At 51.3% G+C, this 27,581-nt stretch overlaps 1 protein-coding gene across 2 annotated transcripts in view; it reads right to left on the bottom strand.

The window, feature by feature from the left end:
* ZBTB7C (zinc finger and BTB domain containing 7C) overlaps window positions 1–27,581 on the bottom strand; it is a 299,836-nt gene that overhangs the window by 71,660 nt on the left and 200,595 nt on the right. Inside the window, exon 1 of one of the 2 annotated variants that reach the window (XM_080685709.1) lies at window positions 19,886–20,015. The exons of the other annotated variant lie outside the window; for it this stretch is intronic. The gene's annotated coding sequence lies outside the window, so the exon portion shown is untranslated. Of the gene's footprint in view, window positions 1–19,885; window positions 20,016–27,581 lie in introns of those variants that run through there. 2 annotated transcript variants of the gene reach the window in all.

The following is a 27,581-nucleotide window of genomic DNA, read 5'->3' as shown; positions in this document are numbered from 1 at the left end:
GCTATCAACTTTTGTATACAAGTATCTGTTTGAGTCCCTGTTTTCAATTCTTTTGGGTATAACCCTAGGAGCAGAATTGCTGGGTCAGATGGTAATTCTACATTTAACTTTTTTAGGAGCCACAAAAAGTTGTAGAGTCCTATAGAAGTGATCAGACCATCAGAAAAGCAAGGGAATTACAGTCCCACAATCCAGAATAATAATTATTTCTGGGAGAAAGGGAGGGGGTGCCATGGAAGAGAGAGACCAAGGAGCTTTAATACTTTTGGTCATGTTCTATTTCTTAAGCTGAGAGGTGGGTTCACAGGAGTTTATTTTATTATTTCATATACGATAGGTACTCTTTTGCATATATCAAATGCTACATTAAAAAAAGAAAAATGTAAAGGAAAAACCCAATCCATGCCCCTGTACCCCAATAAACCAGCAACACAGACACCTCTCCCTGGTGTCATAGCTCCTTGTAATAGGGAGACCCCCACTGTGCTCAAGATACAATCAAGGTCAGAAGCCCTATGTCAGCATGTCTCTCCCACTAGATTCCAAGTTCCCTGAGGATAGCAGTGGGGTCTCATTGATCTTTGGACTCTGGTAGATAGTGCCTGCTCTATCCATGTTTGTTCCATGAATAAATGATTATGTCAGGATTTCTCAGCAGCCTCTTTTCAGAAGCTGCCAGCTGTGGCCGTCAGAAAACCATCCCTTCTAGCCACATCACATGCATCTAGTCACAATCTTCAGGCTACCTTCTCTCTTCAGTTCTCAGAGCACAGGAAGCCAGGCCAAAGTCAGCTTCTGCCCCAGTCTCTGCTGAGTTTGCTGCTTTCTGTCACCCATCTCCAGTCGCTAAGCCAGTCGCACTGGGGCCAGCCAGGTGTTGATCTTCCTACGGCTACCACACCTGAGGCCTTCGTGCCAGTGCCTCACCTGGTGCCACTTTCCAGAGCATCAAAGGGTCCCTGCTTTGACCCTTCACCTCTGCTGGCTATCCTGGCCACTGTCTGTCTGGACATCTGCCCTCTGTATGTGGATCACCTATGGTCCCAGAGAACAGCCATCCCTTTATGTGCTCATCAAGCTCTCATTGCCCAGTGACTAGGGGACAGTGGACATCATGGCTCCGGCATTGCTGTAACACAATGAGCAGCTGACAGCGCTGGGGGATGTTTCACAAAGAGTGAGCCAGCCTCTGTGTGGTCTGGTTTGCTTTTACTCCACACCCCCCTCTGCCTCTGTCCCCATCAGGCAGCTGCCCATCCTGCACATCACGTGGAACCAATTCTTCTAACACAACCAAACTGCCCTTGGCCAAGGACCCTGACACATATAGACCTTTCCACTTCTCACCTTAGCCTGCATCTCCTGTGCATCCCCACCCAGAGTGGAGTGGTCTCAGGCACCCAGTGTTCAAAGGCTGCTTCCAAGAGGTGGCCCAGCAGCACTCTGAGACCCAGACAGAAGCCAGACCAAATCTTTGATATAAAACCATGTCCATCAGAGTCCCAAAACCCCTGGACAAGGACTGGGATGGCAGGGCCAAAGGGGTGTGGCCATTCTCCCAGAGATGCTTGCAGATATGATATGATGAACACACACCTAGCGATCATTTCCCATCAGTGCAGCTTCTGCCAGTACTGGCATGATCTCCTTCTAGTCTTGATGCCTTGGAATGCCTCCCACTGGGCATCACCTTATCTGTCCTCACCACCCTGCCCAGGACTTCTCTTCATATCAACAGAGCTAAGCAACACCTATCTTAACAAAACCTCACTTTAATCATGACATTCCCTGGCTACAACACCTCTGTCACCTGCTTCATTTAGCTATTCATTCACTTACAAACACACACTGAGCTTTCAGTAAGTCCTAAGACTCTTGCAAGCTGTGCTGAGAACTTGGGGAGACAAAAATGAAGAAAACACGACCTGCAATCCTTGGCCTGTCCCTTGAATTCCCCTACCGTAGGACCTACCTACATTTCTGGCTGGATCCTGCCTCTCCCCTACACACACCACCTAATCTGAGGATATCTGAGCCTGCCAATTCCATGTGTTTCCTTCTGTTATTCCTCATCTGTTGCTGTGAAATCCTTCAAGGCCTGTTCAGGTGACACCTCCTCCACTAAGCCTTCCTGATTAACCCCGCCAGAAGCTGATATCTGAATAGAGAAGGCGCAGGGCCGACATCCCCGAGCCCCTCTCATTTTCCTCCAGTCATGCTGTGAAGTAGGTCTGAACTGCCCACAAGGGTGGTTTATTCCTCTACTCTCTGTATCGTCTGTGCCTCCCATGGCATAAGCATACCCCTGGGCACCTGAGGAAAAGCTGTGGCCTGAGAAAGGACTTTCTGAAGGTCCCATTGATGCAACTGGTCTGGGAACGGGTCAGAGGTATGAATCTAGCCAGCTGCCTCCCTTTGCTCCAACGACCCTACAGCCATAGAAAATGTAGGTATATTTTCAAGAAAAACAGGCTACCCCAGAACAAACCAGTCCCTCCATGGACAAAGCAAGTTTTCAGCTCTTTATAAACAATGAATTGTTCCTTAGACGATCTGAAATGTGGATGCTTCAAAAGCAGAGAAAGCATCTTGGAGGCAGGGCTGACTAGAACCCACAGCAGAGGTCAGTAGATGGAGGGTAATGGCAGGGATGGGTGAATGATGAGCTAATGGACGAGAGAAATGCCTCCCAGTCTCAGCTGGCTCAGAGGGTCACTGAACCTCCCTGTTTCTCAGCGTCTGCTATATTGAGAGGCAGCCTGCCATGGAGGTGAAGAGCACAGGTGTTAGAGGGAGATTTATGGGTTCAAATCCTAGCCCAGCCACTCTCCTGCTGTGTGACCATATGCAAGTGACTCGACCCCTCTGGCCTCATTTTCTCATCTATACAACAGAAATAATAAATAGCCCCTCACGGGTTGGTTGTGAAGGTTCAACAAGTTGCCACAAGTGAAGCACTTAACACAGTGCCTGAGCCATGATATGCCTGGACTTGGAGGTCGCTCATCCTGTTCAACAAAATAACTCACTCATTTCACCTGACGAAACAGTGATCTGTGGACGGGGCCTTTACAATGTCTAATGTGCTATCTCAGTGGAACAGATCTTTAGTAAAACGTAACTAACTGCTCTCCAAGAAGGCACTACTGATTTGTGTCTCTTCCAGAAGACATGGGTGGAAATATCCATTTCACTGCATCCTTGCTGGCCAGCCTAATTTTTTTTAAAAAATAAAGTTTTGTGAACTTGATGAGCTAAAAAAGAAAAAGGTGGTATCTTGGAGCTATAACTTGAGCTTTCACTAGTAATGAGGCTCAACATTGCCTCCTATGCAAATTGCCCACTTGTCATATATAATCTACATTTGTAAACTTTTTGGCCATATGTGCTAGAAATACATACATATGTGTTTAAACGTTTAAACGTAAAGAGTTCATCGAGACATATGAATCATTAATATGAATAATAAAATATTTAGTCTTTGCCTAGTCATTCCTTTTCTAGCATTTTATCCTAAGAAAATAATCAGATTTTTTTGAGCCAGGATGTTCATTGTAGTGCTACATGTGTTAGAGGAAAATTGGGAACTACCCAAATATTTAGCTGTTATGACACATTAATATGAGTTAATAGTATGAAGCCATTCAAATGAGATGTTCTATGAATGATTAGGAAATGCTCACAGCTAAAATGCTAAGTGATAAAAGCAGCATAACGCCCAGCATCATCTCAATTTAGGTAAAGTAAAAAATAGATATATACATATGCTTTTTACAAAGTTGTAAGAAGATATACCGAGATATTAATAGTATTAATTGGAGTTACTTATGAGTGGTGGAATTACTGATATTTTAATCTCCTTTGTACTTGTCTGATTTTCCAAAACTTTTATAATAAATGTATTATTTTATAACTAAAAAAAGAGATTTACAGCCGAAACCGGTTTGGCTCAGTGGATAGAGCGTCAGCCTGTGGACTGAAAGGTCCGGGGTTCGATTCCGGTCAAGGGCATGTACCTTGGTTGCGGGCACATCCTCAGTGGGAGGTGTGCAGGAGGCAGCTGATCGATGTTTCTCTCTCATCGATGTTTCTAGCTCTCTATCCCTCTCCCTTCCTCTCTGTGAAATATCAATAAAAATAAATTAAAAAAAAAAGAGATTTACTTTTATCAGATCAGTCTCTCAAAATACAGTGCCCATCAAGCTTCCCTTGGAGACTTGTCAAAACACAGATGGCCAGGTCCCACCCCAGAGTTTCTGACAGTAGGTCTGAAGTGGGGCCTGACTTTCTGCATTTCTGACGACCTCCCACATGCTGTTGCTGATCTAAGGAACACACTTTGAGAACCATGCGCAATAGCAAAGGGTATCCTTCTCCCATTGCTTTTTTCCATCTAGGTTAAGGAATTGAATTGGTTAAGGAATTGGTGCCTGATCTCCTTAATCTTTGAAGGCTGATTAATTGTTTCTCGAGGTGAGAGAGGAGCCAGACATCACCACAAGCCCAACATGCAGAACATCCTATTCCCACTGCCAGCCCCACACATCGGAAGACCTACGTTCCGTGAATTCCTTCCCTGAAATCACTGGGCACCTCCCTTTTTAAAAAAATATGTTTTTATTGATTTTTTTTTTAGATAGAGAGGAAGGGAGAGTGAGAGTGATAGAATCATTAATGAGAGAGAAACATCCATTGGCTGCCCCCTGCACGCCCCCTACTGGGGATTGAGCCCTCAACCTGGGCATATACCCTGACCTGGAACCAAATGGGCAACCTCTAGGTGTACAGGTTGATGCTGAACACACTGAGCCACACCGGCTGGGCTGGGCACCTCCCTTTCCTTCTCATTTTCAACCAAATGGACTCTGTAGAATGGCGTCATTTCTCATTAATCTTTAGCGCCTATATTTTGAATTAACTTTCACTGTGACAGGCGGGTCATCCCAGCCCAACCATAAACTCCTGGTGGGCCCAGGCACCGGCATAGGCCCATCACAGGTGCCCAGTAAATGTGTATTGGTTTGACTGAGGGCCTCCTGCGTTCTGGGGACCGCCATAGGCTGGGAGGACATGGTGGAGAGGATTGGCTGGGCCCTACCCTTCTGAGGCTCACATTCTATTGGGGAGACATTCAATATCACAAAAACAGAAATAACGATTTCATTGATGGGGATGAGCACTCTGAAGGAAATAAAACAGAGGAATAGACTGTGGCTGGGGGGGGGGTTACTCCTTTAGTTGGGGGCTCAGAGAGGCCCTCTGGGTCTGCAGTGCGATGGTCCTAGGTGAGGACACAGGGACACCATCTCGCTGTCCCTCAGGCTAGTGACCCATGCACATGGCCAGGGATTTCAGTTCAGCAGATCCTGAGGTGCAGCATTTTCACCAGGCTCCCAGGCGGGGTCTGTGCTGACCCAGGACCACCCTCTGAGCAAGACCTCAGGCCACAGTCAGGAGTGAAGAATTCAACCTAATTACAATAGGGAGCCACTGAGAGGCTAAGGCTGGAGAGTGACAGTTCCTATTTATGTTTTAAAAATATGATTCTGGGGGGGGAAGAATGTGTGGGAGGCTCAAGAGCAGAAGCAGAGAGGCAGGAGTTGGGTGGGAGCCCAGGCCGCTGGACCACTGGAGGCGGCGGTAGAGGGGTGCATACATGGTCAGATCCGGTAGAGGGGTACATATGTAGTCAGGTCCAGGAGAGGGGTGCATGGAACCAGGGCTGGCAGGACAAGCTGAGGGACTGAACACTGGGAAGGAGAGGGGGAGGAGGGAGAGTGGAAGCAAAGGAGATTGAAGCTGCCACCCAGCATAATTCCAAACAAAGGGCAGGACGGTGCTGAGCCCCACCCTCCCATCAGCCATCCCCTGGGGACTGAGGTATGGGCTCTCTTGGCAGCACGCACACAGTCTGAGTCCCAGGCCTCCCTGACTGGCCTGCAGGGGAGGCTAGGGAAGCGCCTCCTCAGTGTCCGCACCTGAGGCCTCCTGCAGCACCAGCTCAGAAAGCAGGGAGCATGGCTGCAGGTGGCGGATGGCTTTGGGAGTCCAGGAGAGCAAGTGGGCACCTCTGGGGTCTGCCAGGATGCTGGGCTGGCCTGGCCGTGCCAGAGTTGTCCCCTGGTCCCGAGGCTCTGCTTCCCATGCCCGCTCCTACACGCCCTGCAGAGCCACGCCCAGGAGCTCTCATCCTCCCTGTTCCACTCCAGTACGAGAGCTCTCCCTGGGAGCTGAGATCCAGGGGAATGCAATCCAGAAGATGGGTGGGGCAGGAAGCGACATGATCTGATGGTAAAATCATTGCATAAGCTCCCAGGCCCCCATGTGTCTGTAGCTTCACAATCAGCCCAAACCCCTTCGCTGTCACCAGAGCCTTCCCCTTTTCAGCCACACCAGCTGCTCCTGCTGTGTACCCTGAACCTTCTATGACCCTCTACTAATGCTCTGTCCCTCCCTTTTCCTTTATAAGATTGGCTTAATGTTCACTCAATTTATATATAATCACAATATTAAAGGGCAATTTGAAAATGCACACTAGAATCCCCTGCCCCCCTCACCCCCATTCACACTCAATGTACCTGTTTCCGTTTCTTAGTTCCCTTTGAGCTGTCATTCCATGCATTCCCATTTATACAAATGGGATTCTGGGCTTAGCTGTGTGCGGAACTGATGGGCAGTAATTCTCATGGCAGCTTGGGACTGAATGAAAGAGCTGTACTTGCAGGGTTAGGGACAGGCAGGAAAGACAGGGAGACTGATGTGTGAGCCCCCACCTGGAGAGCCAGGGTCTGTGAAATTAGGGCATACAGGAGAGGCTCAGGACTGGTGCCAAAAGGGGTGCAGAAAGAGGAAGAGGGCTGTTCTGGGTACACCGTGGCTCGGGGTCCTGAGGGATGCGGGTGACCCCGGGGCGGTGGTGTTCTCACCATGCAGTAGCAGGGGCTGGAGAATTTAAGCTGAGCTGACCTGGGCCTTGGGCCCAGTGAGACACTGAGGTCCCTGGTGACTTCCAGCAGGAGCAGGAGGTTTGTTGCACGCACAGGGGGAAGGTGAAGGGTCCTGCAGCCAGGAGAGCTGAGCTTGGAAACTGGGATCTATGTGACTGACAGCGATGCCAGCGCAGCCCAGGGGAGGCACAGTGTGTGGGCAGCGTGATTTTTGTTCTGTTTCTTCTTTTGATGGTGCTTCATAAACCCACTTCCATGCTGCTGTGAAATGTCTGCATTTGTCCTCTCTGTGGTCTACAATATGACAGTGGATATTAACATTGTCCTATTTTTGGCTACACTGATTGTTACTAATTGTTTTTCTCTTGTGAAGATGTGGTGGTTGTCTGCTCTTTATTTTATAGGCACATAGCTGCTGGAGCAGGGTGTGTGGGGGGCACATGTGGTTACAGCCAATTTCACTGAGAGGGCCCAGAGTAGCGGAGGGGAGGCGGGTGGAGGCTGGGAGCATGGCAATTAGGCTGACTTCATATGTTACAACAAACTCTGGTGACGTTTCTGAAAGGGCAGCAAAGTGCAAGGGTAGATCCCAAGTGAGAACAGAGAACCAGCCACTTTGGGCTGTGGGGACGAGAGGTTTCCCTGGGGGTGTGGTGGGGGGGGGGGGGTTCCATGGTGGGGAGTTCTCACAGCCCAGGATTCCCATTCAGCTGTACATACAGTCCACCCCATGAGGAAGGAAAACTGCCCACACCTTGTGCCTCTGTGGCACTGTGCCAGCATCATTGAAGGTGCTCAGTGAATGAATGAGTGAATGAATGAACAGATGAGATGGGAGCAGCTTATGTAACTCACACAGTCTTATCGCCGCTCCCAAGAAAGTTGTAATAGTCCCTCCTGGGCCCTGACTCCCTGCTGCAGAAGGAAGGGGTGTGGCTCCATGGCTGGGGGAGCCTGGCCCTGGGAACCTGTCTAGAGGGGCTGACACCCTGAGCTGTAACATCTCCCTCCTAACAGCTGTGGCCTGGGTGATTGGTCCCCAGGCACAGAGACCCCCAGCAAGCCTGCTGCCTGTGGCTGTACCTGAGCATAGATCACTGACCGCTGTATGATCACCTGTGATGTGCTCAGCTCCATTCTAGGGACAGGGGGACAGAGAGAGCAGTGTAGGCTATACTTCCTGTCTATAGGGAGTTTATAAACTAATGAGAAGATGAGCCATATACAGGCCACAGAGGACACATTACAAACAACACTACCACATCCCAAAGGAACGAATGACAATTAAAGGGGCCCCATCTGCCTGGAGAGTTGGGGAGATCGTACCCAGCCTGTGATCCCCAGGTTGTGGGGTTAATGTGACAACTGAAATGCTGCCTCACTGATGGCTTTGCCTTAATTGGCATTTTTCCTGGCCGGCTGAGCCCAGCAGGAAAGGAACCACCTCAGCGTCCCCAGGCTACATCACCTCCTGTCCGTCAGGGACCCCGGAGCTGAGCATCATACAGACAACACGGCAGAAACAACTCTTCATACTCATAAACAAGACTGTACTATAAATGTTCGTGTTTTACAAATTAATAAAATCTTACGTAGTAATGCCTAGGCGAACTGTGTTTCAAGGATGCATCTTGCAGCATTTATTTCTACAGCCATCGTTCTTCTGGCACTTAGAATCTGAACTACAGAATTAATCCTGAATATTACTGTAGAGATTATATTCTGGCTCCTTTTGCCAAGCCTGAGGGCTCTGGGCAGTGATTAGGTGGCAGTGTAGTGTAAGGATGTTAGTTAGGAGTGCCCTGGGGATTCAACTTCTGCAGGAGGTGGAGGGAGGGAGCGGGAAGGGCAGAGGAGCATCGCATGAGGCAGCCCAGACAGTGTCAGCCAACCCACTCCCTCTGTCCCCCTCCCCACCCCTGGGACCTCTGGAGCTGACATGGCCCCCTCAGGTTTACCCTATGCCTTTATACAGCCCCTGATGCCTCAGGCAGTCTCAGAATGTGGGCACCCCTGCATGGGCATGATTTTGGACCAGGTAAGTCTGCAGCCCAGGGGATCCTTAAAGGGCTGACTGCGACCACACTCCCAGGAGTGGGGCCACCAGACCTTCTTGAAGGGGGACCAGTAAGAATAGCAGTGGCCAGTACAGGGACAAGCAGGAGGAAGTCTAGAGCCAGGGGTGCATTCTAAGAATGCGTGCCACAGAGAACCCTTTCCCAGTGCGCTATGGGCAAGTGATCCGAGAGGGCTGTGCCAAGAGCAGAGCAGCGGGGGTGCCAGCGCCGGGCCGAGAGAGCACCTCGAGTGGCAGTGTGTGCTCCCGGGAGCTTTGCGAACTTGGCCAGGGCCACTGTTCGGCGGTACATCATTTTTATAACATTTGAGCTCCTCAAAGGATATCCATTAAAAGTTTACATACTGATGTTTTCTATTTCCTTTATTCCCTCTCATGCTGATTTCCCCTCTTTCCCTCATTTGTACCTGCTCCGATTTGATACTGTGAATATGGTAATTCTACCTACACTATCACCGATAAATGGACTTAATCTAAGAGCAGGCCAGGATTTTGCCAAAGACAGGTCTAAGAAGTTTCTTGTTAAATACACCTGGATACCTGGATCTTTAATTTACCCTTGACACCCTGGGTCTTGAAGACAGCCCTGGTGTGCCACCCGCCCCCTTCTCCCCATCAGAGCAGGGCTCAGCGCCCAGCCTGCTCCGTGTGACCACAGCGGCTCTTGAATCCAGTCATCTGAACCAGTTGTGGATTTATGCCTCCATTGCTCTCCACAAGACGCTGAGCTTATTTCCCAAATTCAGTTGCCCCCAGGGGAGATCCTGGCCATATAGATGCCCCCTCCAGCTCCGTGTCCCCGGGGACACCTGTCTGGAATGGGCCATTGTGATGCATCACAGTTTGTGCTGTCCAAATGGTGAAGGCCAACACTTAGAGGCTGGGCAGAGGGGTTCTCTAATTCAGTCCTCACAACAACCCTGTGAAGTTTCATCCCCATTTTACAAAAGCAGCACAGAGAGGTTGAGTACCTACTCAAGACCACAGCCTGGGACATGCACCCGGCCCTGATTCCAGAGCCTTTGTGTTAAGAGGCTGTGCCATGCAGTCCCAGCTCAGAGCACATCTGAGCCCTCCGCCCCCCCGTCCCCTGCCCTGACTCTGAGCAGCAGCACCTTCCAGACCACGTAGCTGAGGGTAACACTCGAGGCCATAGAATCTTGCTTCATTCTCAAAGTCTGGTCTTAACCGGGTAAACGGTATGGACTTTTGGACGGTAGAGACCAGAGAGCTGGGGCCTGGCGGGGCACAGAACACAGGAGGGGCTGCCTTTGTACTTGCTGATGAGGCATCACCTGCAGGGGCCCCGCTGGCTGCTGGGAAGGCCCTGTGGGCCAATGTTTCTGGTCCCAGGGCCCCACCCATCCTCTCCTGGCTCCCCCAAGGAGGCTCACTGGGCCTGGCCTTTCATCCCAGCATGGGCTCCAGTTGGCTGAGGCTCAGCCCCTCTCCTTGGTCTGGCTCTGCCAAGAGTTCACCACCGTGTTATTGAAAAGGCTTCCAAGAGCTGGAGGCCAGGTTCACTCAGAGGGTGCACCGCGGGAGAGGGAGGAGGGGGAGGGGTGGGGAGAGGGAGTGCCCCTCAGCAGGGAGCCCTGATAAGGGGAGGCTGGAGGAGGCAGTGGAGCTGAGGACCCACATGGGGTGTGCACGAGGGCCGGCCAGGGGTGGTGCCCAGCCCAGGGGCCCACAGCCCCAAGTTCTGAAGCACCCCTGAAGCTCCAAGTCAGTGTGTACTCCATTAGTTTTCCAATCCCCAACATCCACCTCCTGTCTATTTTTAGCCCAGCTTGTCCTTTCAAAGCCCCTGGTTCTTCTGCAGTGCACCCCAACTGACAGTCCTCCCCCTGGCACCCCCGTTCTGCTCATTCGCTTTCCACTCAATTCACTCCCACAGCACCTTGGCCAATTCAGTACCCAGGCTCACAAGAAGGTATCATTGTGCTTGATCAAAGAGCCTCTAGGGGGTCCCCATTCCCCCATGAACTGCCCATGATGATTTACTTTGCTTCCTCCTCATCCTGAAGTCCCACCATTAGAAATGTGTGCCCACAGGCCTCCTCTTTCAAAGACAGGCACCCCACGAAGGGGGCGACACGGCAGTCAGTGTCTTATGCTCCCCAATGTGAATTAGTGTAAAGAGTTGGCTTTCTCCTTATAACTAGGTCGGATCATCAGAAAGAGAGGATGAAGCAAGAGCTCTGAAGGGATGCTAAGAGCTGGGGGTGGGTGGGGGTGATTTGGGAACACAGAGGGATTCCTAGATGGGCCCGTGGATTTGAGCAGTAAAAGAACAGCATGAAAATGCCAGGGGAAAAAGTTTATTGTAAATGTCTGTTCTGCTGACTTCTGCAAAAAAAAAAAGTCAAAAGGGAGGCATGAAAAACTCGAGGTTAAAGACACACTCAGGGTGGCTCATAACTCCCCAGTGTCCCTGTCACCTGTTAGAACCCCGAAGCTTACACAGTGAACATTCTTAGAGTGGAGCTTTCACTGAGGGGACACACACACACACACACACACACACACACACACACACTCCAAAGGAAAATACAGCAATGCCCAGAAATCTCCCCCAAGTCTGTTCCCTTCCCAACTGCCAACCAAGGAGACCTCACTGATCAGTGGGAGGTGGCAGATCAAGCCTGTTTCCTTTCATTGCAACTCCTGCCTTCTAGAATTTCTCCTCCTCTGCAGGTCCAGGCCACAGAGACATTAATCCCTATTCAAATGCATCTTCAAGGTTCTTCCTTCATTAAAAAAAAAAAAATCTCTCAAAACACCCCAAAGCAGCGAATCTCATGTGATCTGTGTGCATTCACCAGCGAGGGAGGGAGAGCTCCGGGCCTCACCTGGCCCCTCTTGTTGGAAGGCAGAAATGCGACCCTTCCTTCCCTCCTCCGCCCGCCCCCTCCCGCCAACAGCTTTAATAAACAGTGATTATTTCAGCCCTCAGAGCACAGCTGTCCTGTGAATTGTCCAGTCAGGGTTATGGGGTGGGAGCCAAGGGCTGGAGCATGGAGCTCAGATCTCTGAATAAACCGGCCCTTCCTCCCTCCCTCCCCCTTCCCTCCCTCCCGCCAGCCTGTTCCCTAGCAGGTGGGAGTTAAGGAGGAGAGTACAGCTCTGAGACCAGGGATGACAGAAGCATTTTTTGAGCAGCCTGCTGAGGGTAGAGCCCCAGTGGGAGAGGGTGGGGGAGCAGAGCTTGCAGACAGGGTTGGAGGTGGGGTGGCTCTCCCTACCTGCCATGAATTTGGGCCTCTCCCAGACCCCCTTCATTCAAATCAACAAGCCCTGAAATTGCACCTCCAGGCATTAGCCTCAGGCTGGCTGCCTCTCTGGTTAAGATGTGCTGGCACATTATTCGAGGATAGAAATGGAGTGTGAGTCAATTTGTCATTTATAGGATGTATTTGGGAAATATTGGTAAAATGGATAAATAAAAGAATGAACAAATAAAAGGAAGGAAGGAAGGAAGGAAGGAAGGAAGGAAGGAAGGAAGGAAGGAAGGGAGGGAGGGAGGAAGGAAGACTCTGGGCTACTATTAGAAATAGAAGAAAATGCCCTAACCAGTTTGAGTCAATGGATAGAGCGTCGGCCTGTGGGCTCAAGAGTCCCAGATTCGATTCTGGTCAAGGGCATGTACCTTGGTTGTGGGCACATACCCAGTGGGGAGTGTGCAGGAGGCAGCTGATCGATGTTTCTCTCTCATCGATGTTTCTAACTCTCTATCCCTCCCCCTTCCTCTCTATAAAAAAAACAAAACAATAAAATGTATTAAAAAAAAATAGAAGAAAAGGAGGAAAGCTCTGAGAGTCTCGGGGCAAATGGGTTGCATGCCACCAGGGGGTTGGGAGAAGAAAAGGGTGCAAGTCAATTTCCACCACATCACCCATGCACCTGGCCAGCCAGGGCAGCCCAGGCCCTGCCCTCAAAGAGCATGACTCCTTTATCAGTAACTTCCATTTGTGTGGCTCCTGCTAAGTCCTCCTCCAAAAAGTCGGGACAATTGTCCTTGGAAAATGTGACACTCAGAATTGTCATAGACGAACTCTAGACACCGTCTACTCAAGGGTGCTCTGATTTTTTTTTTTTCCCCAGCAGCAAGAGCTTCCTTATGCAAATAAAATTTTGTAAGAAAACAGACCCACACAGACCTGCTCTGCTTGAATCAGCTCGGGGATCCCTTTGGAGAACATCAATCTAACCCAACGCCTCTGGAGGCCCAGAGAGGTCAACCTGTGCTCTTCCTCATAACCTCCACTGGTGCTTGGTCCCCTCCTCCGCTGAGAGTCTACTTCAGTACTTCTTGAGTGGGGCCTGGACACCTGTTAGCTTTTTAAAGGGTTTCATAGGTGGTTATGACCTATAGCCAGGTTTGGAAATTCCTGGATGAAGTACTAGGTGAAGAGTTCATGAGTAGCAGAGCCTGATGTCAGCTGCTCATGGGGTCCTACAGGCCAAATTCTATGACAAAGGTTTCCAAGAAGCTGTTGGGTCTGATTTCTGGCACTGAGGTTTGCTGATATTGAACATAAGGCCACAGAATGGACACAGGACTCCAGCATGTTCTGGTGAAAGGGTAGTTCTTTGTAATCTGTCACGGCGTCTCGAGCGAGTTGAGTCTCCCTGTACCGCTTGGCTCATATGTACCTCTGCTAAGAGTGTTACCCCAGTCAGTCCACAGCTATAACAATGGGATAAAATTATTTCACCGTGGAGCTGAAGTACCAGTGTAACGTGGAACCCCCAGCCGCATCAAGCAATTCGGTAAATCAATGGATCTTGCCAGCAGCTCAAGGCCCCAACAAGAAAGGGACCAGATGGCCTTGCATGGATCGGCTGCTACCTGGCTAAGATGTCAGGGCTCTCCAACAGCTTTCTTTGTGGCTCCAAAGGAGTGATTCAAGGGAATAATAAGGTTAGAATTGCATTCAAGTCTCCACTCAAAGTCCCAAACATTGAACAGCACATCTAAGAATGTCACATTCATTCCCCTTTAGGTCAATTTCTTTCCTTCCTGGGCCCTGGCTTTTCAGCAGCAGCTGCATCTGGATAGAGGAGGGCTGAGGGAGTGGCCCCACAGCCAGACCTCTGGAGCATCTGCACATTCCTCAGGAAAACAGAACGAGAGCAGCAAGGCCGCATCAGACTATGCGACCCGTCCCTGTTCCATAGAAACGTAGGGGAAAACCTGGTGAGAGCTCTGGGACTTGCAGGGGAAACACCAAAGGCATGGCAAGCAAATATGATGAAGCTGATCCCAGAAAATTTCTTGGTGTTGCTTCCTTGAGCATATAAACCCTTTGAAAATGGGATGGCTATAATAAAAAGGCGAATATTATCAACAAGTGTTGGTGAAGATGTGGAGGAACTAGAATCCTCATACCCTGCTGATGGAAATGTGCAATGGTGCAGCCTCTGTGAAGACCAGTCTGACAGTTCCCCAAATGCTAGAACAGACTCACCATACGGACCCAGCAAGTCCACTTTTAGGAACATCTCCAAGAGGAATGCTAACCTACGTCCACACAAACACTTGCACACAAATGGTCAGAGCAGTATTTTCTACAAAAGCCAAACATGGAAACAACCCAAACATCTATCCACTGATAAATAAAAGGTGGCATAGCCACTCAGGAATACTGTTCAGGTATCGAAAGAACTGAAGCACTGACATATGCTACAAAGTGGATGAATTTTGAAAACATGCGAAGTGAAAGAAGTCGGTCATTATGGACCACACACTATATGACTCCATTGATGTGAAATGTCCAGAATAGGGAGATCTGTATAGAAACAGAAAGCAGATTACTGATGACCTAGGACTGGGGATTTGGGGTGAAATGAGGAGTGACTGTATATGGGGATGGGGTTCTTTCTGGTGTGATAGAAATATTCTAAAATTAATTGTCATAACGGTTGCACAACTTTGTATATGTACTAAAAACCATTGAATTGTACACTTTAAATGGGTGAATTGTATGGTATGTATATTACATCTCAATAAAACTGCTCTTGAAAAAAAAACAAAACTTAGAAAAGGTCCTGTTATTTAGGTTCTGCTTAACAGAGGCATCCCTAGGGCTTAAGGAAGGTAGGTGTCAACAGGAACTGGAGTCAAGGTCACGACTCCAGTAACCTTTCCCAGTAACTTCACAAAGACCCATGGGCCAACCTGTTATCTCCAGAAACGACTTAACAGAACTGTCAGCCAGAATCCACAGCTCAAAAAGCAAGAGCCTGGATGTATGTGTGCATCTACGTGTGCGCAGACAAGGCAGAATTTTCCATAAGGTCAAGTTCATTTCTGTGCTATCATTTGGGAGGGTCACGTGTACATTTGTTTCTGGTTTGTATTCAATTTGAAAAAGCCGACACAGATCGGGTGTTCTATTATTAGGCATTTTCCCAGTTCGGTGTCTCAGCGTTGTCCCACTCAGTCTGCCCAGGAGATGGACGGACTTCTTGACTAATGCAGAACAACCTGCCCTGGTTCCTGCCCAAGGAGGGGCCGGCTTCGGTGTGCCAGCTTCCCCGTTCTGCATCCCATGTACCCAAGCCAGGCCACCAGGCCACCGCTGGGGAAGATCTCCTGCCCCCAGGGGAAGCTTCCTTCTCACTGGATGGCCTCCTGCATGGTGGAGGGGAGCAGGGGGACAGAGAGAAAGAAGGAGGCCCACTCTGGCTGGTTCTCTTCCAAGAAAGGCCCAGATGGAGGGGCCTTCCAGATGGAATAAAAGGAAGTCTGAGAGGAGAGAGCACGCATTCCTTTTTCTCAACAAAGACTCAAGAGGTACAGAGGGAAAGTTAAATTATGCTGCAGTTTTGCTCCACTGGAGATAAACTCTCCCTTCAAAGGAATTACCCAGCTCACCCCATCATGGTACCTCGGGGTCTATCAGGATTCAAATTTATTAAGCAATGACATAAAGAATGCATTGTATAAAGGGCCTATTTCATCACCCCATCCCCCAAGCTTTTTTTTTTTTTTTTTGCTAAGTCATGAGAAGTCCAGCAAGTTAAAAACCAAAATAAAAACTAACAAGTGCACATACTCACTCACAGATGGAAAAAAAAAAAAATGGTTCGTGGAAGTTGCTATGAGGTGGGCGGCTCCAGAAAGGAAAAACACAATCTCTGACTAATATGAAGGAGACTCCAAATTGCTCTTGGCAATGATCTCTCATCCCCAGATTCTCCTCCCTCTATGCATCTCCGCAGTTCCCAGCCACAGGAAAACAAACCCAACAGCCCTCTCCCTGGCCCAGCCTGGAGCGCTGCACGGCTGAGCAAGGCCTGAGCGCACAAACATCCCCACGCAACGCGATGACACCTGAGTCCCTACTGTAAACACCGGGCAGCTGGCAGCCGGGGGGCTGTGATCTTGTGATTTTTTTATTATTATTATTATTTTTTAGAAAGAAGGAGGAAAACTGTTCTCCCTGAAGGAGCTGGTGTCAATGCTGAAGAAGGAAGGCCCTGAGCATCACTCAGCTGGGTTTCGCTTGAAGGCAAGATTTATCAGTGCACCTTCCACCAAAGTGAGGGCTAATTTTAGAGGTAGTTATCTTATACCTATTATACCACTCGAGATGGAAGGAAAGTTAGCAGGCCAAATGTCCCGGAATATTTATGGCTGTTCAGTCTCAGAGATCCCTCCGAGACCACTTTATTAGGACAGATATGTCGGGTCAGCTGAAAGGGAGATGGACAGGAGCTTTGGGAAATGGCATGGTAAGTGGGGATACTGTATAAGCGAATGGAGCATCGTCTTTTCAGATGAGCCCTAAAATGTGCTGGCTGGCTGGTGTGAGGTGCTTTGAGAACTGTGGATGGTCAAGAGACCTGGGTTCTAGAACTGGCTTTGCTACCAAGTCTTATGGACATGGACAAGCTTCGCCTATGCTAGGATGAGGGCCCCAGAGCTGCGGCCCCAGGCCTGCAAGTGCGGCAAGTCATCATGCCACTGAGGAACATGGCTGGTGCATTAGCAGGGTGATCGTGGGGGTGGGGGGAGGGTGGAGAGGAGAGTCTCCACCCAGCTGGCATTGGTCCAGACAGGAGACTGTCTTCTTGGAGCCTGCACAGGGATGCGCCCAAACTAAAGGCCCATCTTGGAACCCACAATCATAAACCAATCATCTGAAGAGCAGGGGCTCACACAGCTTCATGGACACCATGTGTGCTTCACAGTGTCCCCTGGAACTGGGGATGAGTCCTCCTGACTATAGCACGGGGATAGTTCATCCTTCCAACTGCCCACCCTCCTCTTCACCCAGGCCCCTGCTGCTTCTCCTTCCTCATGGAAATGCTTTTTAACACCTTCCCACCTACGGTCTCATTCCATTCACTCAATCAATTCCCATTGAAGGAAGTGCTATTACTATTACTATCCCCATTCACAGAGGCCAGGGACCAGGTCAGTCTTCTTACTGATGTCTGCTCAGCATTTAGCATGGTGCCTGGAACCACACATTAGACAATGCAACCATTGCCAAATAAATGATGGATTAATTGAATGGAAAGAGATGGAGGTTCAAAAGGTTAATATTCTGGTAACACTTACATACTATTTTTAAAGGAGATTTTTATTGACTTTTAGAGAGAGAAGAAGGGAGAGGGAGAGAGAGAAACATTAATGTGAGAGTGAAAGATTATTTAGCTGCCTCCTGCACAACCCCCACCAGGGATCGAGCCTGCAGCCCAGGCATGTGGCCTGACTGGGAACTTAACCAGCAACCCTCCGGTACATGGAACAATGCCCAACCAACTGAGCCACATCAGCCAGGGCCATACATACTATTTTGTGTTGTGCTATAATTACACCAGATTCTTGTCTCCCCAACTAAAGTGTAAGATTCTAAAAGATTGTGGTATAATGGGTAGCTTTGATTCCCAGCTCTATCACTAGCTGGGGCAACTTACTTAACTTACCCTTTGGGCCTCAATTTCCTCATCTGCAAAGTGGGTCTAGTGATTCCTATCTTAAAGGTTATGTGGGTTAGAGGTGATAATGCATGCCAAGCCCAGTGTCTGTCTGGCACAGGGTAGGTGGCCCCTGCATGGCCCATCCCTTTCCTCCCTGCCTGTCTCCTCTGGTTTATCTCTCAGCACTGACACAGCAGGCTAAGCCTTGAGTTCCACCACCTAAGCTGGTGGCCTTAGGGCCCATGTGGCACAGGTGTCCCCAGGGTTCTGTGTAAGGAGCACTGACCTTGCCTGGCCCCCCTCATTTCCTTGTGTATAAATTGGGGTGATGAGGACACTGGTGAATGCCATTGCACGGTCCTCAGTGTGGTAGCTGGGGGGAGCTTGGGAAAGTACCAGACACCACACTCTGAGAAACCGAGCACAGGCAGGCTGACCCCAGCCTGACTTGGGGGAGAGTAGGTTTCTTTCCCCTTTCAGTCCAGGTTGGGCCTTAAGGGGACAGGGTGGCACCCTGGTTACGTTGCTTTCCTGAAGATCTAGCCAAAGGAGGTTCCTGAACCCTTTTAATCCCCAGGACTTAACTGGGTGAAGGAGTGGAGCTGAAACTTGAACCTGGCAGGGCCTGGCCCTTCCTCCCGCTCCCCTTACACAAAATCTTCTTTTGAATCTGGAGATATCTACCTGATTGTTTCAACCACCTCCTTTACATGTTCAAACTTTTACATTTAGAAGGACTGGAAGGGGTACGCCACTAGTGGGCCAATGAATCGCGGGAATGAGGCTGCCTCCGGTGCAGAGTCCAGTACCAGGGGTTAAAAGAAAGAGGGCACCGTCCCATCCCCTGCCTGCCAGCCTACAGCCAGGACAACAGAAGCCAGAGACTGGGACAACGGAACCACACGCTCCCCGCCCCCCCTCACCTCCCCACTGCGTTAAGACTACTGCCCCAGGACCGGATGCCCTGAGCTGGGATGCCAGGGGGTTCCAGCTCTTTCCAGAGCCCTTCCCAGGCCAGCCCTGCAGCCGCTGCGCCCAACTGCAGGGAACCAGGTGCTCCGGATCGTGAGGCGGGAATGGGAGAGCACGGAACCCGTCCCTGTCCCCCCACCCATCACTTCTCCTTCAGGCCGCCACGGAGCCCGGAGACCCCAGCTTGACTGGATTGCCTTAGAGGGAGTTGGCACCGCCCACCCAAAGACGGTTGGAGCGCAGGGAGGGGTCCCCCATCCACCTAGCTCAGCCGGCGATTCAAACTCGGGGCGCCACGGGACTCCCTCCGGCTCGCGAGAGAGACTTCTGCCAATCCTCCTCTTCAATTTCTGCCCTTATCCGGACCTCGGCTGGAGCCAGAAGTCGCCATGGCTTCTGCCCGCCCCGCTCCCCGCCCCGCCCCCCAAGTTTTGCATCTGACCATGGGGAGGACTAAGCTTTTTCTGAGGGGGTAGGATTTAAACTAACAATGTATTTGCACCATTACCTTCCGGGGTGCCTCTCGCACTCGCACCCACAAAGCCTGCCCGAGAGGCCGCGGGTAACCAGAAAGCAGGAGAGTTGCTTCGCGCTGAGTTCAGGTTCTTTCTCGCATTGCATTTCGCTAGGAGGTACGCGCGCCGTACGCCCCCATCAGCTCTAGGGCTCAGCCCTGGGCTCCCTAGCACTCCCGGCTCCAGCTCGGGCACGGGTTTGAATTTCTCGCAGACCCTGCCCAGCGAGCGCCAGAGGTGGCCACCACCCCGCCCCAGGATCCCCGCTGTGGGGAGCTGAATGCCCGCAGCGCTGGAGGTGGGGGCGCAGCCGCCGGGCGCCCGCGGTCTTTCCGGGACTCACACAGGGCTTCCTCCCCACCCCCATTCCACGCCTTGGCCGCCTGGTTCCCCGGAACCTCATCACATCCCTCTCCCCACCGAAGCCGCCCGAGACCCACCTGGCTGCCCCGGGGACGTGGCGCTAGTGCCCGGGCCAAGTCCAGAGCGCGCCCTGGTCCCAGGCTGGGATCCGCGCAGCGCTGCCGAGGCGCCTGCTGCAGCCTGCAGAAGCTGTCATTGATTCGCGCTGGGCGAGTTAAGCCATCCCAGGAGTGGTTTTGAGAAAGCACTCCCACCCCTCCCTCCAACCAGAAGTATTTGGCAAGCAGCCCCTTTCGTCCACCTGTACTGCGAGCGCAGGATAAGGACCGATTCACCAGTGGCGCTTAAGCCTCACTTTACAACATGCAGATTAATCTCCTTCGAAAAGGTAAAGCCGAAAAGAAAGCACGGGTGGTGGCAGGTCTCCCCTCCCCAAACCACCCCTTTTCTTCTCCGTTTATTTTTTCTCTACTACTTCACAAAATGCCTTACCACTTATCTCAAATCAGGGCCGGCTTTTTATTATTATTGTTTTATTCAATTCTGCGTGTCTTTTATTTTTAGAGGCAATTTTATTTCCATTTGCCTGAAATCTGAGCCCAATAAAATTACTAGAATTATGTTTTCTCCTTAAAGGGTCGTGAGTGTAACTTAACCAATTCAAACACCGCGCAGAAAGCATCAAGTGGCAAATAAGAGAGACACGCAGGAGGGAAGCACAGAACTGCAGCCTCTCCAGCAGGGCTGTCCAGCGGGGCTTGGCCCAGGGGGAGTTGGAGTCCCGAGGCCCGAGGTGGGGGGCGGGGGGCCTGGACACGCCTCTCCCAGCAAACACACAAATCATACAGGCTCTTCTCTGCTTTGTCCTGGGTCTAAGACTGACTCAGAAATGCCAACCAGAGACCCAACAGTTCACTTTGGAGGTGGGCCGACTGCCCATCACAGAGAGGTGCTCCTTAAAACCCCTACAGCCAGAGGGGAGGCTCCAGCGGCTGCCAGTTCCCTTTCCACGAACTGACCTTATCTGGGGGATCCACCATTAACTCCTTGGTACTTAGGCGGAGTTCCTCCCCGGTGACCACTGCCTTGTGCGCCAGAGAATCAGCACAAAGGAAAGAGAGGCCTGGCCTTCTGTGGCCTCTGCCACTCTTCCATGCACAGGCCATGAGCTTAAAGCACCCCAAAAGCCAAAGGTCCATAAAAGCCAAGAACTGGGCTCTGATTTGCAGAACCCCAAGACTGAAATATCTCCTCCAACAGGTGCCCCCCCCCCGCCCCGTGCCTGAAATCCCAGTGTTAGTGATTCATTCCATTGTGGGGCACACCCTGCTCAGAGCCTGTGCCAGGCTGGCAAAATTGCTTCAGTAAGGCAGGAAGGGTCTCTCTCTCTGTGATTATAAAACTGTCTATAGCCATGGGCCAGGTGGGATGGGGGGGTGGTCCTCCACAGGGGCCAGACCCTCCTTGCTACAGTGGGAGAGCTATGAATGGCATCATGAGAGGACAGAGGCTTGGAGTCAGGGAGGGTGGGAAAGGGGTGCTAAATCAGGGAATTGGGCACTGAAGGTCAGAAGGGGAGGCCCTTAATCAGAACAGGTGGACAGTTTCCAAAATCGGATGACTCCATAGCTTTTTATCAAAACCCACGTACTCCCGGAACACCCAAGACAAAGAATGAAAAGTCAAATCCCTTTGTTCACAATGTCACTTATTAAATGTCCAATCAAGGGTAACTCCACACTCTGCTCCCAGACCAGGTAGATAAAGGTGCCAACACATGACCGGATGGAATCAGTACCAGCCCAGAAGAGTTTGTTGTGTACCACAGCGGTTTGCCTCAATGGCCTGGGTGGAGGTGGGTGGGGTGGGTACAGTGGGGTGCCGCCCTCGGAGCCTCCTGTGTTGTGGGGAGATAAAGCACAGTGGGCTGATCAGTGTGGGGCTGCACTGTGAGGGGTCCATTAAGGACCAGGGCACTCATTCTGCAGAGCAGACAAGGAGCCCAGAGCAGTTATGAAGACAGGGCTCATCCGGAGAGGGCTCCACGGGGTGGGGTAGGCAGGCCAGGAAGCTTTTGCTGCTGGGAGCAGGAGGGCATGTCAGGTGGGGGAGGAAAAGCTGGGGGAGGGGGCAGTTGGCTTGGTTTAGACAGTTCTCCCAGTGGATAAAGTATCAGGCTGGGTCTGCAGGGTGAAACCAGTTTATGGAAACAGCTTCCGGCTGAAAGGACAGAGTGCAGGGCAAGGCCTGCTAAAGAGGGAGGGAGGATTGGAGCACCTCTTTCAAACCCGGTTGGAGCTGGCTGTGTGCAGAGGGGATGGTGGAGGAGGGAGGCTGCAGGGAGGGGCTGGGGGAGAGTTGCAGGGCCCAGCCCAGCCTGCCCCAGGCGGCCCCTCCTAGTGGGGCTCCAGCCCCTGGACCTGAAGGAGTTTCTGAGTAGGCCAGTGGGTGGTGCCAAGGCTGAGGATTCTGCTGCCAAGAGCCTGGGGAGAGCTGGCCACTGTCCAGCCCACTGGCTGGGTCCTACAGTGGACAGTGAATGTCATTCCTCCCTCCCCTTTAATCACCGAGTATGTATGCCCTGTTGGGACACACCCTTCCGAATGGCTCTGGGCAAAAAGTAGGGAGCCCCGCCCACCACCCCTCCAGCCTCACCTCCCTGTTCTCAGCCCCGAGCCAGCTGCCTCCTGGGAATAGGACCATAAAGGAGACACTCTCAAAGCCACCCACAGAAGGGGCTCTGGGCAGGCCAGACTAGATCTGCTATTGTGCATTTCCTTTTGGGATGTGGTCCCTTCCTAGGCCCTCTTTGGCCTCCTCCCTCTTACTCACTCTCCCCTGCTCACCCCTCCTTCCCGCCCCACCCCCCTCCCGGGTCAGGTCAGTCTGAGCACTGGGAAACAGGCTGGCTTACAAGCGCCTGGCTTTTCACATCTGCCTCCAAACCCACAACTCACTCTTGTTCCAGGGAGGATGAAAGCTCCCACTGCAACCGCCAAACCTGGCTCAGAAGCTGAACAGAAGCACAGTGAGCAAATCTGCTCCGGTCTTCACCTGGAATCTTAGGGCCCCTGGGCGTCCGCTGTGACCCAGGCACCCAGATGACTTCTGGAGGAGCCCATGCACACACCCAGAAGGTCTAGATGTGCCTGTATCAAGAGGTGGGTGCAGAGATGATCCTTGCAACCTAGAAATAGTCATAACTAATATCTACTAAGGATCTACCCCTCACTTACTCCTTGCAACCACCCGATGAGGTAGATTCTCTTCTTTCCCCTTTTTTTCTGATGAGGAAACAGACTCAGAGAGGTCTTATCACTTGTTCAAGGTCACACGGCTTGATGAATCAGAAAAGTGAACGTGACACCTGGGCCTTTACTTTGCTGATGCGTGCCTCAGTTTCTCCACCTGCTAAACAGGCAGGGTGGTGACCCTTACTGAACCGAGAGGCTATTATTAGCCAGGAGGAGGCTGAGATGGGGGCTGGACTTTGGTAAAGGGCTCGAGCAAGTGTTCCCTAGAGAATGCACACAGGACTGGGCTTGAGTGTTACTCAAGCCGGAAACTCAGAGTCACCCTTGCTGCCTCCCTCTCCTTCCCACCCCACACCCCGCCCAGCCAATCCATCCATCTGTAAGACTATCTCCAAAATAGATCTCCCAGCCGCCCTCTTCCTGCCACCTCCTCCACCATGCCCTAGGCCCAGCCACCACCCCCTTTCATCTCAGCTTCTGCAGGGGCCTCATAACTGGTCCCACTGTCCCATTCCTGTCCTGCTCCTTCAGCCCAGAGCCACACGGCTGCCCAAAGAATCGTCTTACAATGTTCATTTGGTTGTATCACAGGCACTTCAAATGCAACCTAAACTGTCCTGCTTCCCTCTGCACACTCACCTCTGGCTCCCACCTCCACCTCCAGTCACTGGCAGACATTCCCGAGCTCCTTTTCCTGCCTGTTGTGAGACTTCACATGTGTGAATTCATCGACCTGACATGCTGTCCCCCTACATCAAGTCCTGCAGAAATGCTACTTCCTCCGAGAGGCCTTTCTTGACCACCACAGATAAATTAGGGAGCTTCTCCCTACCCCATTACCTCATTCAGACCCTCATGCAATTTGCACACCTTTATTTAACTACATGCTTACATTGAATTATTTTTGACATCCCTCCCCCTAGAATGGAGGCTGCTTGTGGGCAGGGACCTCATATATCTTTTGCACCGTTTGTGCATGGTACAGAGTAGGCCTCTGGCAAATATGTGCAGGACAAAGGTTTGCTGAGAGAACTCCAGATCCAGGAGATAGGAAGAATGGAGCTAGCCCTGGCTCTGAGTCTTCGGGGATGTCCTATGCCCTCCAGATCCTCAGCTTTACCCTCTGTAAACGGGGTCAAGGGATGAGATGACCAAGAGCCCTGCCACGTCTGCTGCTCTGCAGTCAGCTTGGCCTTCGCTCTCTGAGAACGTGCAGGGGCCACTCAACCAGCAGGAAGAGAATCCTGGCTATAATGCACTTGAGATGGCTTTGAGAAGGCTTCACTGTTGTTGCCCTGGTGACTTGTTAGAAAAATCAGCTTGTGAGAACTGAGGCTTTCTCGGGGCTATAACCAGCCCACAGCACCTGCTGCCACACCAGCAAGGGGACCGAGCCTTGTCCAGAGAAAGCAGTTCCTACCTCGGGCAGAACCAGCACAAGACCAAGTCAGGGCTGATTCCACTTGGGGATGTCCACCCCAACAGCCAGGTTCCCCCAACCCACCAGGTCTGAGGGTCCAACCTTCAACGATGTCAACTTCTGTTCACATAGTGCCTTCGTGGCATTCTAAACCTGTTATCCTAGTTGACCTGCATGGCAACCTGAGACGGGACCAAGAAGGGATCCCCCCTCCACCGCCCCCCAACACACACTTTGCAGATGAGGAAACTAAGACCCAGATTAAAAAATGAGTGAGTGGCAGAATGGAGACCTTTGACATTAAGGATGAAAAACTCTAGCGAGATTAATTCTTTCAAAAACTTTAATATAGGGATATATAATTTTAAGATAATAATATATGTGAAATGTATTTGAAAAAAATATGTATATGAAATTCTCCCATCTTAGAGGAAATTTGTGAGATAGGCTAGTAGTTGTAGCATCATAGCAATTCAGGGCAGTTGGTCTCAGCCTCCCTCTCCGTCTCCCTCTCCCTGTCTGGAGTAAACAGTCCACACTGCATTGACCATGGTTTTTATCTGACATCCAAACTTTGAGAGAAAACTCAGCCGTCTGCAGCAAGAGGAAGAGGTGGCACTTGGGCACGCGGCCCCCCAGCTTCCAAGCCCTCGCCACTCTGAAGTCTTCTGTTTGTACTATTGTCACAGGGGTCTTGACTGCAATCCTGAGGCTATCACTTTGGTCCACAGATCAGATTTCACGGAAATGCATTAAAATGCAGATCGGGAATAACAACTCATTGCTGTTCAGCATGGACAGCAGAGGAGCTACAAATGGAGTCTAAGCAAGGTGTTAACAGACCTTCACACGGTGGCAAAGGTTACCTAGGCCTGTTAGAGGCCAGTGCTCCACACATGACTAACACTGTACTTTAGGGGGCAGACCCAGTCATCCGGAACCCACCCCCCTGGCAGTTTGCCCAGTGCCTTGACCAAACTCCTCCATTTCTTCAGGAGGTGATCCAGAGAAGCCGAGTGCTGTGACTGCCTGGCCTCTGACTACCGTCCTGTGGGAGCTGGAGGGTGAGGCCCAGAGGGGAGGCCCTGAGACTGGAGCTGCCTCCCCCTCTCAGGTGCAGGGAGACCAGCCAGAGCTTGTCCTGACCTCGGAGGGTGGTGCTGGCGGAGCAGAGGTGCACGGATTGTTCTCTGTGGGGGAAGTGAGGGGAAAGTACCTGCCTGATTGGGGTGCAGGAAGGACTCCATGCAGGGCTGGCTGCACAATAGACAGGGTGAGGGAACAGGGTCCCAGCCTCTGCTCACAGCCCGAGGGCCCTGTGGCTGCCAGGGCCTCACCCTCCTCCCAGATTATACTGGGTGGCGCAGTCAGGCACCCACAGTGGGAGGAGGGAGCGTGCTAAGAGCTTCAGCTAGACCTAGCTGGGGCTCTGGGTGACTGGGCCTGTCACCACCAGAGCAGGCTGGGAGCCTGAGAGAAGGAGACAGCTCAGCCAGGACCTGGTCCAGGGGGTGGGGCACCGGCTGGGAAGGAGGTGTGACTACCAGCCAGAGGAAGCACTTCTATCCTCCCTTTCTTCCCTCTGCCCTACTCCCTCCTCTCTTCCCTCCATAGGTCTGTACTGATTGCCTTTCTGTGTCTCCCGCCCCCCCCCCCCCAACTGCTCTAGGCTTTAGCTATAATGTGGTAAACACAAGGGCATCTCCTGGCCCCCAAGGAGGTGACCTCTTGCAGGGGAAAGACAATAAACAGATAACCATCTACCATGAAGTCAGATGCATGAGGCCAAGTCACTGACCCACATAGAGTGAGGACATGGGGTTGAGGGTGGCACGTGACTTGCCCAAGGTCACACTGCCACAGGATACTGTCTACCTGACTCCTTGTCCAGTGTGCCCAGAGCTGTCCCTCTTCCTTAGCATAATCACTGGATTTACCTGCAAAGCAAGGGGAGGATTTAACTCTGTGCTTCTAGAGAAACTTTTTAAGGGGATATTTATACACAGAAAACAAACAAAAACAAAACAAACCCCCAAAACAATAACTAAGAACCTCAATCTAGACCAGCCTTGGGCAAACTATGGCCGGCGGGCCGGATCCGGCTATTCTATCCGGTTCTCTTGCTCCCCACTCCGCTCCTTTACTTTGAATTTATATTAGTTCACACAAACACTCCATCCATGCTTTTGTTCCGGCCCTCCGGTCCAGTTTAAGAACCCATTGTGGCCCTCGAGTCAAAAAGTTTGCCCACCCCTGATCTAGACAAACAACGAACTCACCTAGTATTAAATGACACTCGCATGACAGGACCCTGTGGGTCTAGGTCACCTGGGGATCTGAGGTCCAGGCTCTCCTCGCTGCACACTCTGGCCTTGACCCAAGTTCCCTGTGGTAAATATTTAAATATTGAGAAAGTTGGCCTGTCCCTCCAGAGTCCCTGCAAATGTGTGAGGGCCCCATTACCCAATCAAGTTATTGGGATCTTTGAGGCATAACAAATACTTCCTGAGTGCCCAGTTGTCCCCTCACTGGCATGTGACACCCCCCTGGTGATGGTGATGGGGAAGACGAGGAATGGGCTCTGTGTGTGTGCAGGCCTGCTCACGTGGGTGTCCTGGTGAGGAGGACCGGTGAGGGGAAGGCTGGCAGATGGGCTGGGGGCTGACTGCCAGCTGGGGAGGGGTGTGCACAGCGGGTTCTCTGTTGGAGAAAGCAGCATGCAGGGCTCTGCCATCCTCTAGAAAAGTGTCTGCTTGAACTGACCCTGTGTGTTCCATCAGAGGTTGGCCTCATCGATGGCGCTGGTCCGCATACCATTGCCAGGGGTACTAATGTGGCTGGGCCAGCCCACAGCCCTTCCCCAGGGCCAGACAAACCAGCCAGACCGGAGAGTCAGCACAGTGACCTTCACCATATTGTGAGGGTGGCAGGGATTTTCTCATTGAAGTTCAAAGTCAGGCGTGTAGGGTGGACGGGGGAACAGGGCAGAATTGAACAACCATAATAGAGATTAAAACAAGGGACTTGGCCTCCTCTAAGGACCACATCAAAGAAAAGACTTACTGTTAACCCCCCAGGACAGGAAAATAATTATAATGA

This window comes from Plecotus auritus, assembly GCF_963455305.1.
Source record: "Plecotus auritus genome assembly, chromosome: 8".
NCBI lineage: Eukaryota > Metazoa > Chordata > Mammalia > Chiroptera > Vespertilionidae > Plecotus > Plecotus auritus.
Note: the sequence above shows the minus strand (reverse complement) of the source record. Positions and strands in the feature narration are given on the sequence as shown.